Source organism: Myiozetetes cayanensis, unplaced genomic scaffold (assembly GCF_022539395.1).
Source record: "Myiozetetes cayanensis isolate MyiCay16 unplaced genomic scaffold, myiCay2020 scf244, whole genome shotgun sequence".
Lineage (NCBI taxonomy): Eukaryota > Metazoa > Chordata > Aves > Passeriformes > Tyrannidae > Myiozetetes > Myiozetetes cayanensis.
This window is the reverse complement of record NW_026087461.1, coordinates 12,230-24,839: the sequence shown is the minus strand read 5'-3', so window position 1 is coordinate 24,839 and position 12,610 is coordinate 12,230. Positions and strand designations below refer to the sequence as shown.

The 12,610-nt window shown below is 49.5% G+C and overlaps 1 pseudogene; it reads right to left on the bottom strand.

Moving 5' to 3' along the window:
* Positions 1 to 98: 98 nt before the first annotated feature.
* LOC126642825 (gastrula zinc finger protein XlCGF49.1-like) lies at positions 99 to 3,809 on the bottom strand (annotated as a pseudogene).
* Between the last annotated feature and the right edge of the window lie 8,801 nt (positions 3,810 to 12,610).

The following is a 12,610-nucleotide window of genomic DNA, read 5'->3' as shown; positions in this document are numbered from 1 at the left end:
TAGAAATAATCTTAGCAGTTTCCAACCTTTTCTTATTTTTTCCTCATTCTCTTTGCACCTCTTAGCAATTAATAAAATCAGGTTTTGGTATCAACAGATAACTTGTGTGAGTTTTTATTTTGCTCAAGGGAATATTTGAATCTCTAGTTCTTTCTGCAATATTTAAGCAGATTGTAGCAGGGGACCATGGAAAGATGGGAGGAACGGGAGAAGGGTGGAAAAGGGGAATGGTCTGGATGGTCCAGTGGGTCCGATGGTCCCATGGGGGTCTTTGGGCACAAAGGGGTAGGAAAGGGGGGTGCCCCCTGAGCTCCCAACTGACTGTGGGGTGCTGGGGTTGCTGGATCCAATCTCAGCCTTAGGTTTTGCCAACAGGTTCAGCTTAGAGGAATTACAGAGGTGGGACTGAACCACTTTTGTCCCCCAGGTTTTAATGATGGCAAATCACACCTATTGATAGAAATGAATTCTTTAGGGTTACAAATGATCAGACAAAAGATCTTCATTCAGAATTATTTACTGCACAATAGAAACACTAAAACTACCACTAGTACAGCATAAGATAGGACAGTGCTCTACACTAAAGCAATTGTTGAAGCAATTCTACTCAAGCTGGCACCAAAGCAAGAATTATGAATTAGAGATGGATGGAACTCCCCCAGACCAAAGCTCATGGGGAGATCTCTGCTCTCAACCTCCAGCAGTGACCTAGGGGGGTCCCAGCCAAGGTAGGAATCTCCACACACCCCCAAGAAGGGTTCTATTGGTAGAAAATGCCCCTGGCAAAGGGGACTGGCCCTTTCTGGTAGAAAGGGGTGAACTGACAGTCCCTGGACTCCAGGGTTTGCCTCACCATCAGGGGGTCATTCGGGGTGGGAGCAGTGGTAAAGGTTTTCCCCGCAGTCGGGGCACTCGTACGGTTGCCCTTACTGGTGGGTCCGTTGGTGTAGGGTCAAGGCAGAGCTCTGGGTGAAGCTCTTCCCACACTCCTCACACTTGTAGGGCCTCTCCCCGGTGTGGATGCGCAGGTGGCCAACCAGGTGGGAGTTGCAACTTGAAGCCCTTCCCACAGTTGGTGCAGCGGAAGGGCCTCTCCTCTGTGTGTGTCTGCTCATGCCTGAGGAGCTTGGAGCTTGTCCGAAACCTCTTCCCACATTCCAAGCACTTGTAGGGCCGTTCTCCGGTGTGGATGCGCTGGTGTCGAGTCAGGGTGGAGCCGTCACTGAAGCTCTTCCCACACTCCCCACACTTGTAGGGCCTCTCCCCAGTGTAGATGCGCCGGTGGCTGACGAGGGTGGAGTTCTGTTTGAAGCTCTTCCCACAGTCAGTGCAGCGGAAGGGCCTCTCCCCTGTGTGTGACTGCTCGTGCCTGAAGAGATGTGAGTTGGTCGGAAACCTCTTCCCACATTCCCTACACGTGTAGGGCCGTGCCCCAGTGTGGACGTGCTGGTGTCGGATCAGCTTAGAGCTCTTTCTGAAGCTCTTCCCACATTCCAAGCACCTGAAGGACTTCTCCCTGCTGGGAGGCTGCTCAACAGATGCACCACAAGACAGGGCCAAAGGGGCACTGACTTCCTCCTCACCTGCCTGGGGGGTCCATGGTAGCTTTCTCTTCCTTGCAGCCTCCTCCTCCATCCGCTCAAGCTTTGGGAAGGACAAATCCTGCTGGGGGAAACAAGGGCTGAGCGTGTTAGTTTGGGGGTTCCTCCTGATCAAGTCCATCCCTAGGCCATACTGGGACCATAAACACCTCCAAAACATTACAATTCAGCCCAGAAAAACCCAATCCACAAACATTCATGCAAAAAACCTCTTCAGAAATGGCAAAGTGGACACCTCCCAAATTGTAAAAAGTTAAGAGTTCAGCCAAAATATGAAGATTCAGCCCAAAAAAACTCTCACAGGAGTCCCCCTCTCTGGTCTCTCCCCTCCGGGGTTCAGAGAGTCTCCCTGTCTGGGATGTTGGGGGTCCTACTTAGGGATGCTGGGAGTGTTGGGGGTCCCAAGGGTCCCTTCTCCTCTGACTCTCACCTTCGGGGTGCCTCCTTCCCCCTCTCCAGGTTCTCCATCTTGTTGTCCCGGGGATCCCAGGGGTTCCCAGTATCCAGGCTTCCCCGTTTCAGGCTCCTGGGGGTCCTGGGGCTCCTCCCTCTCCGTGCTCCCCCCTCCAGCCTGCCGGGGGCCCCCAGCTCCGCCATCGCCCGCTCCGCCCTCCACCCTCGGCAGCTCCCAGGGGGACCCCAAAACTGCTGTGTCTGCCCAGCCAGCCCCGGGCTGACAGTGGCCCTGACCCTGTCCCTGCTCCTCCCTGCAGGCTCCGTGGCCGGGCACACTTTGTGTTCCTGGGGGCCACCAGCTCAGCAGCTGCAGCCGCTCCAATCAGCGCCCGCAGCTCTGCAGCAAAGCCCCAGCTCACCTGGCACACAGGGCATGGACACAGCACCTTCTCGCTGCTGGGCACTCCCAGCTCAGCCTCTTCCCCAGCATGGGGCTCTCCTGCCTCAGCACCACCTCTGCCTTCCACTTCTTCTCAGGGCCACCTCAGGGCCTGCTCTGGGCTCACCTCTGGGCCATTTCTCAGGGTCACCTGGGTGGGAGAGGAGGGGCAGCACCACAAGTAGGTGAGTCCCGAGACCCCCCTGGTGTCCCCAATGTCCTCAGGGCCTCCCCATGGCCCCAATTCCCCCCTTGACGCCCCCAATTCCACTGTCCCCAAACCCCATCCCAAATGTTTCCAGCCCTCTGTCACCCCCTAGAAGCCCCCTCTGACCACAGACCACGCCCCATTCCCCCTTCACACTCATAGAAAATTCAAAGACATGTGGAGACACGTTGGGGACAATTAGGGGGCTTTGGGGGGCACTGGGTGATTACTGGAGGATACTGGGACATACTGGGGGGAACCAGGGGGCACTGGGAGGGACTGGGGGGTTATTGAGGGATGCTGGGAGGGCACTGGGAAGGACTGGGTGATTACTGGGGGATTACCAGGACACACAGGAGGACACTGGGAGGTTACTGGGCCATACTGGGTGTTACTGGGTGCTCACTGGAGGATCATTGGGCCATACTGGGGGACAGTTGGAAGTCACTGGGAAACACTGGGTGGTCACTGGGGGGGTTACTGGGCCATACTGAGAGTCACTGGGAGGTCAGTGGGCTATACTGGGGGCACTGGGGGGGCACCCCCACAAGGCTTTGGGTGGCACCCCCAGGACCCCTCCCCTGAGGACTGCGAGACCCCTTGAACCCCACTGATTGGCTTCTGGGGACCCCGGGATCCCCTCCCGGTGGGGTCTCTGTGTGCTGAGTTTTGGGGGTCTCTGGGGTTCGGGGGGGCATCAGAATTCCCTTTCCCTGCGGTAGGTCCGCCCAGCCGGCAGGGGGCGCTGTGGCACAAGTGGCAATGGCGGCGCCCCGCGAGGCCTTATGGGAGTTGAAGTTCCCTCGTGGAAACTCCGCCGGCGCCTGCGCAGTGCAGCCATGGCGTTTAAACCCCCCTCTTGAGAGGGTTGCATGGCTCCACCGCTTTCAGGGACCTCCTAAACCCCTTCAGGCACCTTCACCCTCCCCTCTGAGCGCCCTCAGGACACCAAATCCCCTCCGCGACCTCCCGGGAGCCCCTCACGGACCTCAAAACCTCCTCGGGAACCCCCGAGCCCCTCCTCTCCACTCTGCCGAGCCCTCCAGCCTTCCCGCTCACAGCCGCGCTCCCCGCAGCCCCCGAGCGCATCCCCAGCCCCGCCGCAGCCCCCGCCACTGCTCACCGTGCTGAGCAGATCCCGCTGTCGCCGCCATCGCTTTCCCGGCAGCCACCGCGGGGCTGTGCGCGCGCACCGCCGGCAGAGACCCCGCCCCGCCCCCTTTTCCGCGCGGGGCACGCCGGGAGTTGTAGTTGCAGCGGCTCAAAGCTCCAAACTCCCCCAGACTCAATTCCCCACGGGCGTTCCTGGGGCAGAGCGGGGCAGAACCGGGGCGGGGACGGGACGGGCATTGGGTGGAAGTCATTATAAAAACTGTAACCCCTGTGTTGGAAGGGATAGGTGTGGGTTTGTATTCCTGGAACCTCCTGAAAACCTCTGCTGCCTGTCTGACCTCCTGTCTTGTTGGGCCTGGAGTCTTTTCCCTCTGCAGCCTTTTAGGGAACAACGTTTATGGGGTTTATGAGGACATGACCTTTATGAGGAGAGCCTCTTATGAGGTGTATGGGCTTTCTGAGGACAGCACCTTTATGACCTGCATGGGCTTTATGCAGAGAGATCTTTTATGATGAGAGCTCTGTCATGAGGTGTGTGGGGTGTATGAGGACAGTGCTTTTATGACATTTATGGTGTTTATGAGGGCAGAACCTTTATGATATGACCCCCTCTGAGGTGCAAAGGCTTTATGAAGACAGAGCCTTTATGAGTTTTATGGCATTTATGAGAACATCTCCTTTATGATGACAGCCCCATGAGGAGGTTTATGGGCCTTATGAGGACAGGGGCCTTATGAGGCCTGCAGCGTTATGAGGTGTGTGAGGGTTATGAGGACAGAGCCTTTATGAGGCTGCCCCATTATGGGGTGGATGGGTTCTATGACCACAGAGACCTTCTGAGGCTGCCCCATTGTGAGGTGGATGGGGTTTATGAGGAGAGAGACTTTATGAGGAGAGACACTCTAGGATGGCCCCTTTATGAGGTCTATGGGCTTATGAGGCGAGCAGCTTTATGACATCTAAGGGAGTTATGAAGACAGAGCTTTCATGATGAGAGCTCTTCTATGAGGTGTTTGGGCTCTCTGAGGCCTGCACCATTGTGAGGTTTATGGGCTTTATGAGGGCAGTGTCTTTATGAGGCCTGCACTTTTATGAGGTGGGTGGGGTTTATTAGGGCAGAGTTTTTATGGCATTTATTGGGTTTTATGAGGACATAGCCTTTATCATGGGATCCCCTTATGAGGTTTATGGTCTGTATGAGGACAGCATCATTATGACATGTATGGGCTTTATGCAGACAGAGCTTTTATGATGAAAGACCCATTATGAGGTTGTTGGACATTATGAGGACAGGGGCTTTATGGGGCCTGCACCACTATGAGGTGAAGGAGCTTTATGATGCTGGAGCCTTTAGGAGGTTGTGGCATTACTGAGGTCATCGGCTTTATGATGAGAGCCCCATGGTGAGAGGTATTGGCTTTGTGAGGCCAGTGCTTTGATGAGGCTGCACCATTCTGAGGCGTGTGGGGTGTGTGAGGAAATGGCCTTTATGATGAGAGCCCCATTATGAAGTGCATGGGCTTTATGAGTCCTGTTGCCTTGGAGTTTTGATTTTTTAGGTTTTGTAGATTTTAGAAGTAGTTGTACAGGGATTGTAGCTTTTAACGTAGCTGCATTTTATCCTTTGCCCTTAACGCAGTAGTTCCACAGAGCCAACCCTGTTACCCAACTCCCATATCAATCCCCCTAAATTCCATTAGCCTGTTTGGTCTCATTTTCAAGGTAGAATTGTAGAGAACACCCTAAAAACTGTGCAAGGGTCCATCCAAGGGGCTGGAAGCCAGCAGGGTCCTGAGGGAGACAGAACACCAGCAGAGCCCTTCCCCATGCTGAGGGGACCTTGTCATCAGGTGTCTACTGGGGGGTTTTGTTCAATACTTGTTGATTCAAATCCAAAAAACGAAGGGTAAACAGAGCTCTGTGTACTTGAGGTGTCACATTCCCCCCTTTTTGTTTTAAAAGTATTTGTTTTAAATACAGAGCACACATTTCTTGCACCTGGCATAGGCACAAGTGATAACACCACATTAATGGTTTCTTTCTGTATTGTTTCCACCCCCACTTTTTTTTTTCTTCCTTTTTCTTTCTTTTATTTCTTTTTTACTTTTTTTCGGTTTTTTTTTCTTTTTTCCTTTCTTTTTTTTTTCTTTTTTTTTTCGTTTTTTTTTCTTTTTTCCTTTCTTTTTTTTTCTTTTTTGCTTTTTCCTTTCTTTTTTTTTATTTTTCTTTCCTTTTTTTCCTGTTTCATTCAATTTTTCTTTTTTTCCTTTGTCTTTCTTCTCTTTTTTCTTTTTCTTTTCTCTTTTTTCCTTTATCTTTCTTTTCTCTTTTTTCTTTCTTTACTTTTGTTTTTTCTTTCTTTCTTTTATCTTTCTTTTTTCTTTCTTTTTCTTTTTTTCCTTTATCTTTTTTTTTCTTTCTTTTTCTTTCATTTTTCATTTATCTTTCTTTTCCCTTTTTAATTTTTTTACTTTCTTTTTCTTTTCTTTTTTTTCTTTATCTTTCTTTTTTCTTTCTTTTTTTTTCTTTATTTTTCGTTAATCTTTCTTTTTCTTTCTTTTTTCCTTTATCTTTTGTCGTGGTTTTACCCTGGCTCAATTTACTTTTACACCCCCCATACAATTACTATTAGTTGAGAGAAGGTTTATGCAGACAAAAAGAGACTGAATTGAAAAAAAAAAGTATGAGTATTTATTATTAAGAAGCTAAAACTAAAGAACTATATCTACAACAATTCTACTTATGTAAAAGGTATTATGTATTTACAAAAGATACTTCTCCCCCCACCTCCTTTTATATTAGTCCAAGAAGGAAAAGCAGTCCTTTTCCATTCTTGGAATTCCAGCTCTCTCTTTCTCTCCAGTAACTCTGCAGCACTCTCGTTGCAGCTGGAACTTTTTCTCCTTCTCTGTGTCAGCCTTTAGGGCTGGGCCTACCCCTCTCCTGGGTTAAAACCGAAGGCTGGGGGTTACCCAGGTCCTGAAGGGTCTTCTTCCATAGGCTTGCAAGGGGACACTTGCTTACTATGGATCTTCTTCCACAGGGTTACAGGGGATAATGGTTTAAGAGTTCACCCCTGTTTCCCTATGGAGGTCCCTCCCCATGGGAGAACAGTCCTTGATTGACTTCTCGGCATGGGTCTAGGCCGGATTCCTTACTTGGATTCCAATATCCCACCTGAGCCGTCTTGCTCCAGCGTGGGTTTCCCTCAGGGTCACAAATTTTCACCACTAGTAGTATGGATCTCTCACTGAGATTCCAAGCTTACCCGAGCCAGGGTCACAAATCTTCAGCACCAGCAGCATGGATCTCTCACTGAGATCCCAAGCTTATCCAAGCCGTCCTTGATCCGGCATAAGCATCATCTCTTTCAAGGGTCACAAAGTCTTCAATAGGACCCTGCCTCATCCGAGCCGCTTCTGCTCCAGCGTCAGGCTTTCTCTTTCTGTTAAAGTCACAAATCTCTGGTACATTCACAAGCTCCTCTTTGAGCCGCATGGGGGGTCTCTTTACCTCAACAAACTTTTACAAGTGGCAGGGATTTTATTTTTCAGTCTTTACCCTGCTGAAGGGAGGGAGAGCGAAAGGGAGAAAAAGCAGCTCTCTGTGTTGTGCCGAGAGTGGTGCACCAAGTGAAGTAGATAAATGGTGACTGAGGATTATGATTAGTGTTAGGGGCTATGCTTAAAAGTTAGGGGCACAGATAAGGTTAGGGTTAGGGTTAGGGTTAGGTTAGGGTTAGGCTTTAGGTAAAGTTTTGGTTAGAGTAAGGGATAAGGTAACAATTAGGGTTATGGTTAGGGTTAAGGCTAGGGTTAGGGTTAGGGTTAGGGCTTAGGTAATGTTTGGGTGAGTGTAATGGATAGGGATACGGTTAGTGTTTAGGGTTTAGGGTAGGTTTAGGTTTAGATTTCTTTTTAAGGTTAGGTCTAGGGTTCAGTGCTTTCTAAGATACTTCCCAGTCCAAAGGTGCACACACAGAAAGCTCTTGCTCTTTTTGTACTGCCGAGCATGACACAACTGCACTTGAGAGGCAGAGGCTCAGGGTTAGGTTTAGGGTTAGACTTAGGGTAAGAGTTAGGGTTAGGGTTAAAGTTAGGGTTTAGATAATATTTTTGTTAGGGTTAGGTTTAAGTTTATGTTTAGGATTAGGGTTAGGATTTGGGTTAGGTTTAGGTTAGGGTTAGGATTTGGGTTAGGTTTAGGGTAGGGTTAGGGTTAGAGTTAGTGTTAGGCTTAGGGTTATTGTTAGGGTTAGGGTTAGATTTAGGGTTAGAGTTAGGGTTTAGGTAATGTTTTGTTTACGGTTAGGTTTAAGTTTAGGTTTACAGTTAGGGTTAAGGATAAGGGTTAGGGTTAGGGTAAGAATTAAGGTCAGCATTAGGGTTAGGTTTAGGATTAGGGTTAGGGTTAGGTTTAAGGTCAGGGTACTAGTAGGGTTAGGGTACTAGTAGGGTTAGGGTACTAGTAGGGATAGGATTAGGGTTAGGGTTAGAGTTACTGTTTAGATAATGTTTGGGTTAGAGTTATTGTTTAGATAATGTCTGGGTTAGAGTAAGGGATATGGTTGCAGTTATGGGTTTGGGTTTAGGCTTAGGGTTAGGATTAGGTTAAGGTTTAGGGTTAGGGTTAAGTTAAGATTATTGTGTAGATAACATTTGGGTTAGAGTAAGGGATGCAGTTACGATTTTAAGTAAGGGTTTAGGTTTAGGTTTTGACGTTTTTTTAATATGAGATCTAAAGTTCGGTACTGTCTAAGATATTTTCCAGTCCAAAGGTGCATGCACAGAAAGCTCTTGCTCTTTGTGTAGTGCCAAGAGTGGTGCACCAACTGCTCTAGGTTGGTGGTGAGTCAGGGTTAGGGTTAGGCCTAGGTTTAGGCTTAGGCTTAGGCTTAGGATTTATGATAAGGTTTAGCATTAGGGTTAGGTTAGTATAGTAAGGTTTGGGTTAGGGTAAGGGACAGGGTTATGGTTAGAGGTTAAGGTTTAGTGTTAGGTTTGGGTTTAGGGTTTTTTTTAAGTTTAGGTCTATTGTTCTATACAGATGAAGATATCTGCCAGACCAAAGGTGCCCACACAGAAAGCTCTTTTTCTTTGTGCAGTGCCAAGAGTGACACAGCAACTGCACTTGAGAGACAGAGGCTCAGGACTTTCTTTCTTGCAGTTTTCACTCCCTCACTGCAGCACCAAAAGTGTTCCATGGTTGCCTTTCTGATGTCATGGCCTACCCTCTCCATTCCAGAATGATACCTGAAAACCAAAGAACCAATGCACCACACCCCCACCTTACAGCTTTTCCTTTTTGCCACTGGCCTAGTTGTGATTTTATGGCCAATCATCTCTATTCCAGAATGGCCCCTGGACACCAAAGAACTAATGCCTTACACCCCAAGAATGCAGCCCAACATGTCTGCCATGGGACTCTTTGTGATGTCATGACCTACCCTCTCCATTCCAGAATGGTCCCTGGAAACCAAAGAACACACGCCCCACAGTGGCCCAGTGCAGCCCCACCCGTGAGCCATCGGCCCCTTTCAGGTATCACGACCTGTTCTCTCCATTCTGCAATGCTCCCTGGCACAGAACCAATGCCTCACTATCCCAGAATGCCATCCCACCTGTCTTCCATATCCCAAGGGAATGGCAGCCGAAGATTCTGTGGAGACATCTGCTTTGTCCTGTTTGATACATCCTGACTGACTCTTGTGTGGATGGGATGGAACACGTGCCATTGCAAATGTCATGCTCGGGGATGTTCTTGGTCTCACTTGGTTTGTCAGGGCAACGTCTCCCCACAAGCCCTGACCATGCCAACATAGCCACACCCAGACCTTCCACCAGGCCCAGGCCCATCAGAAATGTGTTCTGGATGCCTTGATCCCAAAGCATCTTTGTGACTGGCACATGTATTGACAATGTCTGATGGATAAATCCAGATCAAACCTATTCCCTGGATTGGACATGGAGACGTGAGCCCCTTGAGTGAAGACATCTGCATCCCCCTAACCCAAAATCCCAGCCAAAAGTAATTTTTAGCCCTAGGTGGACCCAGAAAGGCCCATGCCATTGGGACATTAAACTACCATGTGAAGTCACAGCGTCACATCTGTTCCTGCATCAAAATTGTCATCAGTTGGCAGATAGAGGTTTGCCTTAAAGTTTTAGGAAAAAAGAGCTCTGCATATTCCCATGTGGGCTGAGTTTGATGTCCCCACATGAGCCCCATGCAGCAGGTTTTGGTTAAAACTCCTGGAGACAGAGAGCTGCTCTTGGGGGACATTTAACCTGACCTTTCTCCTTGGATGAGGCAGAAACATCCCCTTTCTCTTGCCCTTCTCGGCGTGTGGGGCGAAAATCGCCCTTGTCAGGGAGCCCCTGCAGGCTCTGCTCCTCTGGTGATCCAACAGCGGCCCCTGCTGACCGGGATTGGAATTGCGCCAAAAAGCAAGAAATACCGGACTGTTTCCTTTTTTTTGAGGGGGATTTTTGGTCCAGGATTATTCGATGATCCTTGTGGGTCCCTTCCAACTTGGAATATTGGGTGTGATTCTGTGAAGTTCCACAGGGCTGTGTGTGAGGAGAGAGCAGGACCTGAGCAAAGCAGAGAAGGGCAATGGCAGTACAGCCCTTGAGCACTGTGAGGACACAGCACAGGACCCATATCCAGAGGGGAATGGCTGACCCTGGAAGAAGGGTGGGTCACAATGTGGACAAAATATGCCTAGGAGGGAGGAGCCCTGGAGTGCTGCTGAGACGGGCAGGACAGGGTGTGTCCTGGGCACAGGGCAGGACACAGGCTGTGTGGATCAGGCATGCAGCAGTGATGGGCAGAGCTGATTTGGGGAAGGCAGGAGGATGATTGCTTCCTTCAGCACCCATGGCACTCTGAACAAAAAGGGGGTGATTTTCAACACTTCCCAATGGGTTGAGGGCAGAGTGTAACACCTGGGAGGTACTGAAATGCTTTAGGCATCAGAGCCATCCACCTGGAACCACAAACCACACAAAAACCAGGCTTGGAGTGGAGTCAAACAGGGGAAAAAGGAGGTGTGGGATGGAACCACATAGGTGGGAATATTCTGGTCTAGGAAATCCTCAGTGATGGGAATGTGGAAGGGGCACGGGGCTGAACTCTCTCCAGAGCCACAACTGAGCAGGGCATTCATTTCTTGATCCTCACAGATGACAGATGGTGGATCTGGGATCCCCACAGTGTCTCAGTGTGTGCAGCACCTGGGGGAGCTGCAGGCTCTCAGCCTGTGCCTTTCTCCTGCCAGGCAGCTGGTCCAGCTCCCAGGCAGGCACAGCCATCAATGGTGAAGGATTCCCTCCTCACACACTCAGTGACCCTCAACATCAGGGCCAAGGCTGCCCAGCTGCCACCACCAGGACATGAGGAGGTTCATCAGCTGGGATCTCACTGGGCTGTAATGGCGTATCCTGCTCACTGCTTCCTCTCCCCATCACGCCTTCTCTGGTCTCTTCTCATTTTCTAAGAGCCCATGTCAGCCAGTTGGGCAGATTTGCATGAGTTGGCTGGTTCCACATTCATCTAAAGGATCAAGATGGGATCTGGCGGAGGAGTTCAGTGTCTGGATGATGTCTCCATTTGCTTGGAGAGGCCTCAAAACACCCCCAGGTCCTTCTCCATGGAATACCCTCCCTCCAGTTTTGTGAAATCACCTGGTGCAGGCAGGGAAGGTGTCCACACAAGTTCTCTGAGTGGGGCAGAGGCAAATGGGAAGAGCCTGCAAGATCTCTCTGGGCTGTAAACAAAGCATGAATTTGCACCTTTCTCAGTTTAATGAAACACAAGTTTTTGACTAAGGAGGATGAGTTAGGAGGAAGACCAAACTCCTCCTTCTAAGCAATTGTAAATCCGAAATTAAGAGGCTCCAAGTATGGAGAGGAAGTATGGAGAAGGGAAAAATAACAGTCCTTTTTTAAAGGATATATGTGCATTTGCAGAACAATGGAAGAACACAAAAACAACCAAATAATCCTGTACCAAAAGTCCCCCTCAAAAAAAGGAAGCAGTCGAGTGCAAATCCAGTCCTGGTCAGCAGGGGCCGCTGTTGGATCAACGGAGGGGCAGAGCCTGCAGGGGCTCCCTGACAAGGGCGATTTTCGCCCCACGCACTGAGAAGGGGAAGAGAAAGGTGACGTTTCTGCCTCATCCAACACTACTTCTAACACTAACTCTAACCATAGCCCTAACCCTAACCCTAACCCTAACACTAATCGAAACCCTATCCCTTGCTCTAACCATAAAGTTACCTAAACTCTAACCCTAATCCTAAATCCTAATCCTAAACCCTAACCCTAAACCCTAACCCTAACCCTATCCTTTATTCTAACCCAAACGTTACCTAAAACCGAACCCTAACCTAACCCTAACCCTAAGTCCTAACCCCTAAACCTAACCCTAAAACCTAAGCCTAAATGTAAACTTAAGCCTAACCCTAACCCTAACCCTAAAACCTAAACCTATGCCTAAGTCTAACCCTAACCCTAAACCCTTTTCCTAAGCCAAACCCTAAACCCTAACCCTAACCCTAATGCAAGGGACATTGGTGACATCATTGGGGACGAGTGTCATCACAGGGAAGTGGTGAAAACAAAGACACAGCTCGGATGTCACAGGGACATCAGTGACATCAAAGGGGTCTGGTGACATCACAGGGACATGGTTGACATCACTGAGGACCAGTGACATCACAGATAACTGGTGAAGACAAAGGGACAGTTGACATCACAATGACATCAGTGACATCAATGGGGACATTGGTGACTTCACAAGGACAATGGTGACATTACAGAGACAGCAGTGACATCATCGGAGACACAGGGG